Genomic DNA, 5,248 nt, shown 5'->3' on the forward strand with positions numbered 1-5,248 from the left:
TACCGCTAAGAACATCTTTAAAAATTTATATTGAACGATATTTTCATTTAACAACGTATTCAAATTAAAAAAAAAATGCATTTAGAAACAGATGTATACAAATTTTGTATTAAAAGTACTAAAAACTGCTTAAATAAAGTGCTGACTTTATTTTAGCAGTTCAAAATACAACCTTTTCCATTGATCTGGTTGTTGTCAATTGCTAAAATAACTCAAGGTCGAATATTGAGTATTGACCTATTATGAGAAAGAGTCAGTGCGTGTTACCAGACAAGGTAATTTATTCAGAAATGAAACTTAAATGATGTCCTTTACTGTACCAGGTAACCGCTAGGTAGCGTGATCATCGGAAAGACAGTGGAATAAGGCTTTAAATTGGTATACTAATCCTATTATTTAGGGATTCGTTATTATTATTATTATTATTATTATTATTATTATTATTATTATTATTATTATAACATAATAGTAATTTTATATTTTCATAAAATATAAAATTAATAATATAATTTATAAAATTAATAAAGGTATCCACCTTTTTAGGTGGATATCTTTAATAAACTGGCAACTTCTTGTAAATACGGAAATATAAATATGTTAGATTTACGTAAAGGTACTAATTTGCAGAATTGAAAAATTAAGAATAAATCATGACCCTTCTTAAACTTTCATTAACAAGGTAGTGCAAAACTTCCGATAATATCGTCATCATCACCGTTACAAATTTCCTGATAGTGCCCTCAGGGGGTGTACATGATACTAAGACAACATTACATAATTCTACATAATTAGGTTTTACATTATTACTAAAATCCTATCAACAGTTTTCTTCCAAATTATTCTATCAGTTGTGAGCACTCCACTATGGAATGTCTCATACTTCGGTATTCTAAAGCGCTTTTTACTGTATCAATCGACCTACATTTTGGTCTTTCTCCGAGTCTTTTTCATGCCATCTTGACAAAGAACACTTGTTTTGCTAACCTTTCCTTCTCACCCCCCAATTTTGTTTTAAGGACCATACTACCTTAGCTTCGCAATGTCAAGTTCCTTTCTAATATCTTCAAAAAATAGGAATAATAATAATTCATTAAAATTAATTTAATGAACACATTAAAAAATAGTAGCATTGATTTGTTGCCATACAGTTGTTTTAGACAAATTGTATATAAATAAATTTAATCAGAAATCAGCGATAATGTTCTATTTTATTTTCATCGGATTTTTATCACTTTTTATATTTACAGCTGACACGAGATATAAAATTCACTAGTGAAATTTGCGTGTAAGTGAAAAACAAACACAACTGTTATATTCTAGAATCTTCCTCCCCCCCCTTCCGTTTTTTCCCCTAGCTGGCTAATGCGCCTGCACGTAGATACGTAGAGTTCCAAAATTTTTGAAAATATGGTATATCTTCTACATATTTAAAACATTTATATGAAAACGAATCGAAGATATAATACCAAAAGGAAATGAAAAGAAATTAGGCAGCGAACCTTATCAACAGAGCTGAACAGTACGCATTACTATCTCGTATATATATAGTAATGTAATCTGTTATCAGGTGGCGCAGTATTGGCAGCAGACGCAGAAGATAATTTGCACAAAGAAGTATTTCGTTTCCAGTAGATCTGCCAAAAATATAATATGGAAAAATACATATAACACTCGTGACTAGTAGGCAACCAATGGAGTGTGAACTAGAAATAAAAAAGAAAAAAGTAATCGAACAAGTGATGAATTTGAAATTCAATAATAAGTATTATTATTGAATTAATAATACTTAAAAAATACTTAAAACTCAGAATATGTGTAAAGTTAACGCCGAAGTTGTATAACTTTCTAATAACTACGCACAGTCTAAAGAAAGTCTAGTAAATATCACAAAAATCAGATATCACAAAATATACAAAAGCCTACAAAATATAATGGTAGGGGGTGGAATATGTGTCCGAGCAAAATAAACACCAAAATAAATAAATAAATAAAATAATGGAACTTTCGTTGTAGCAGAGTATTAGATTATACTTCGAGCGATCGTTGAAGTGAATACTCACACAGTAAAGTGTTGATTATATACTAACACGTTTTATTTTCTTATAGGGAATAGACGAGTACGTTTTAGCTCCATCAAGCTTTTTTGAGGCTGCATGGACAGTTCATTCTCTATTGGTAGCCAATCAGAGATAGCTGGTCCATGACTATCATTAATTTTAGCACATCCAGTGAAGAGACGGCTAACAAGTGCCGCCATCTCGTGGTCTCTAACACAATATTTTTACTGTCTGTAATAGAGTAGGTTCTACAGTCGATTTCCTTGAGTTTACGGGACGAAAAACCCGAATTTCTAAAAGAAAAAAACCCATGCCAGAGATCGAGTAACTCGGGATTGAGTAAATCGAACCTAAATCAGCCCTCGGGAGGCCTAGCACTGAGTGCAAATGGCACCTTCCATTGAGCTACATAGGCTCATATTTTACAGTTAATTTAATGATAATTATTTTAATTAAAAGTGGTATATGCTGTCTACAAGAATGTACCTTAAAAAGCTTGAGCATAAAAATATTTTAAGGATTTAGAAGGTCCCAGATTCTAGGAATAAAAAAAAAATTATTATTATTATTATTACGTGACACCTTCAGGGAATCAAAGGACTCATTGTGGGAGGACACACTACTTCGCTAAATACATCTCATCCTATCCACTACTACTCAACCCTCCAACTATGACACTACCATCAACGCCATCTATCGCCATCCTCAACAACAACAGTATTTTTTGTCTGTAAATTGCGTGTGTTCTGAAGGCCCATTTGTCTGTACGCGGGATGAAAAACCGAGTTTCCGGGAGAAAAACTCTGCTGTTACCGTATGAAATCGACTAACTCACCTTCAACTGAGAAAAGCCTATGTAAGGATTCCCCTCGTAATTATCATTCTGAAAACGACAGCGATACAACTGTCCTACGACCGTTGATATTTATATTTCTTTAATGACAACTCTACCAAGATGCTTTAGCGCTATCGACTGACTGCACTAATTGCTCTCAAATGGGAGAACCGGCTTTGGATATTTGGTTAAAACTCAGAATATGTGTAAAGTTAACGCCGAAGTTGTATAACTTTCTAATAACTACGCACAGTCTAAAGAAAGTCTAGTAAATATCACAAAATATACAAAAGCCTACAAAATATAATGGCAGGGTATGGAATATGTGTAAAATAAACAAAATAGCAAAATAAACACCAAAATAAATAAATAAATAAAATAATGGAACTTTCGTTGTAGCAGAGTATTAGATTATACTTCGAACGATCGTTGAATACTGAATACTCAATAGTATATTGTAATTATAAAATACACTTTTTTAGAAAAAAAAAATAATAATCTTGGAACATCAAGATTTCTGACAAAGAAATTAAGTCCTTGAAATGGCGACAATTCAATCTAATATTCCTCGTTCATGAAGCAAATTAATTTTTTGTCGCTATGAGTTGTAAATTAGGTATTTCGGATTAAAATAATAGTCAAATAGTTGACGAGAATATGATTTTAGCAACAGCAATTTGTAGAAGCCCAAAAAATATTTCTGATTTCGTTTATTTCAATTTATTTGTTCGTATACAAAAGCTGATGCAAGCTACAATGGCTATCAAGTACACCGGATATGACGTTCACATCCGGTTTTTGGTTACTGCAACAAAATTCGATGTCGAATGATTTTATACTATACTTTTTATGCATTTAATGCACGCTGTTTTTTCGTTGACTTTGTTCAGAATAAATGAGACTGTATAAAGCATATCGACTCTTGTTGGTCGAATATTTGTTTCGCAAAATTCGTTAATCCGAAGATGACATTTTTGATTCTGTTACTATTAAGTTTATTACTGTGTTGTTGCGAAATTGCTTTGGAAAATGAACACCATTACTGCATAATATTAATAATATTAAGCTTTCCTGCTTTAACTGCAAATCACGACTAAAAAGAAAGAAAGGAAAAAAAATGTAAACGGAAGGTAGTAAATCATCACAGACTGTCTTAATTTATAATACCTACTCCAGTATTTGCAAAGACGTTTTCCTTTTTCTCCGGTAGATCGCAGCACAGTCCACGAAGAGTTATATGCATCAGTGTTTTCCAAACTTTCAGTGCCCAAGTATTCATTTTAAAAGTTTAGTAACACCGGCGCACTCCCTTCCAAGAAAAGGAAAAGGCAATTTGGAGAAATTATAATAGTATTTCATTCAAACTGAAATAATTATAAAAGTATTTAGTTATTAACATTTATGTTATAATAAATTACCAAAGTGTAAAAGATTTTTTTAAAATTATTAAATACATTTTTAGTTTACATCCCAAGTTAGGAACTACTCGCATAGCTGCCCGGATGGCTCAGTCGGTAGAGCATTAGGCTTTTAACCTAAGGGTCCAGGGTTCAAGTCCCTGTTCGGGCGTTAGTTTTTTTTTTTTTCTATCTTTTTATTTTTAGAATACATCAAACAGATTCCTCCTATCCTCTTTTCCATACAGTATCTGCTATAGACCTTGTCAATTTCCGTGTATGGTCAGATATTACCAAAAATAAATAAATACGATAGAATAAATAAATAATGAGTAATACCATATCTGAATATAATACACATACGGTAGATAATTAACGAATAATTCCAACACGGTTAATTCGAACTATTTGCATTTAAACTTTTAACGCAAACCGTTTGAAACACGAGCGTGTCGTCATCCAAATGTGCCTTAACGAAGGTCACTCGATACATGCTAAGACAAACTTCATTTAGGGATTTTTTTTTTTTTTTTGAAAAATTAATTATAGAACAGACCTGCTTATTTGTCGCAATACGGAAACAAGAATATAAAAGTTAGAAAAAAAGTAATCAAAATTTTAAAAAAGTACCCCGTATTTCATTACTTTGAAACTTTGTGAAATACTGATCTACATGAAAACAGAAATAAATTTGCTCCAGATGAAGAATAAACAATTTTTTGCAGATATTTATGTTTGATTTACAATTTGACTTACTATAGATTCACTTATTTCCTTTATGCATTTTCTACTAACAAATATATTAACGAACCCTACCACTGAACCCGATAGAAAGAAAAAGATAAGAGAAGAGCTATCATTTTGAACTAGATGATGCACTAAATAATAATATAATAATAAGTGTGTACCAAATTACCAAATTATCACTTAGTGCACTATCTAGTTTTGAAGAAGCATTT

The 5,248-nt window shown here is 31.5% G+C and overlaps 1 non-coding gene across 1 annotated transcript; it reads left to right on the plus strand.

The window, feature by feature from the left end:
- The first annotated feature begins 4,388 nt into the window (after window positions 1-4,388).
- Window positions 4,389-4,461, plus strand: TRNAK-UUU (transfer RNA lysine (anticodon UUU)). Its single transcript has one exon. It is a non-coding gene; the product is annotated as a tRNA-Lys (tRNA).
- Window positions 4,462-5,248: the final 787 nt, after the last annotated feature.

The sequence above is a fragment of the Typopeltis vanoorti genome, chromosome 21 (genome assembly GCF_054136105.1).
Source record: "Typopeltis vanoorti isolate ZY-2024b chromosome 21, IOZ_Tvanoo_1.0, whole genome shotgun sequence".
Taxonomy (NCBI): Eukaryota; Metazoa; Arthropoda; class Arachnida; order Uropygi; family Thelyphonidae; genus Typopeltis; species Typopeltis vanoorti.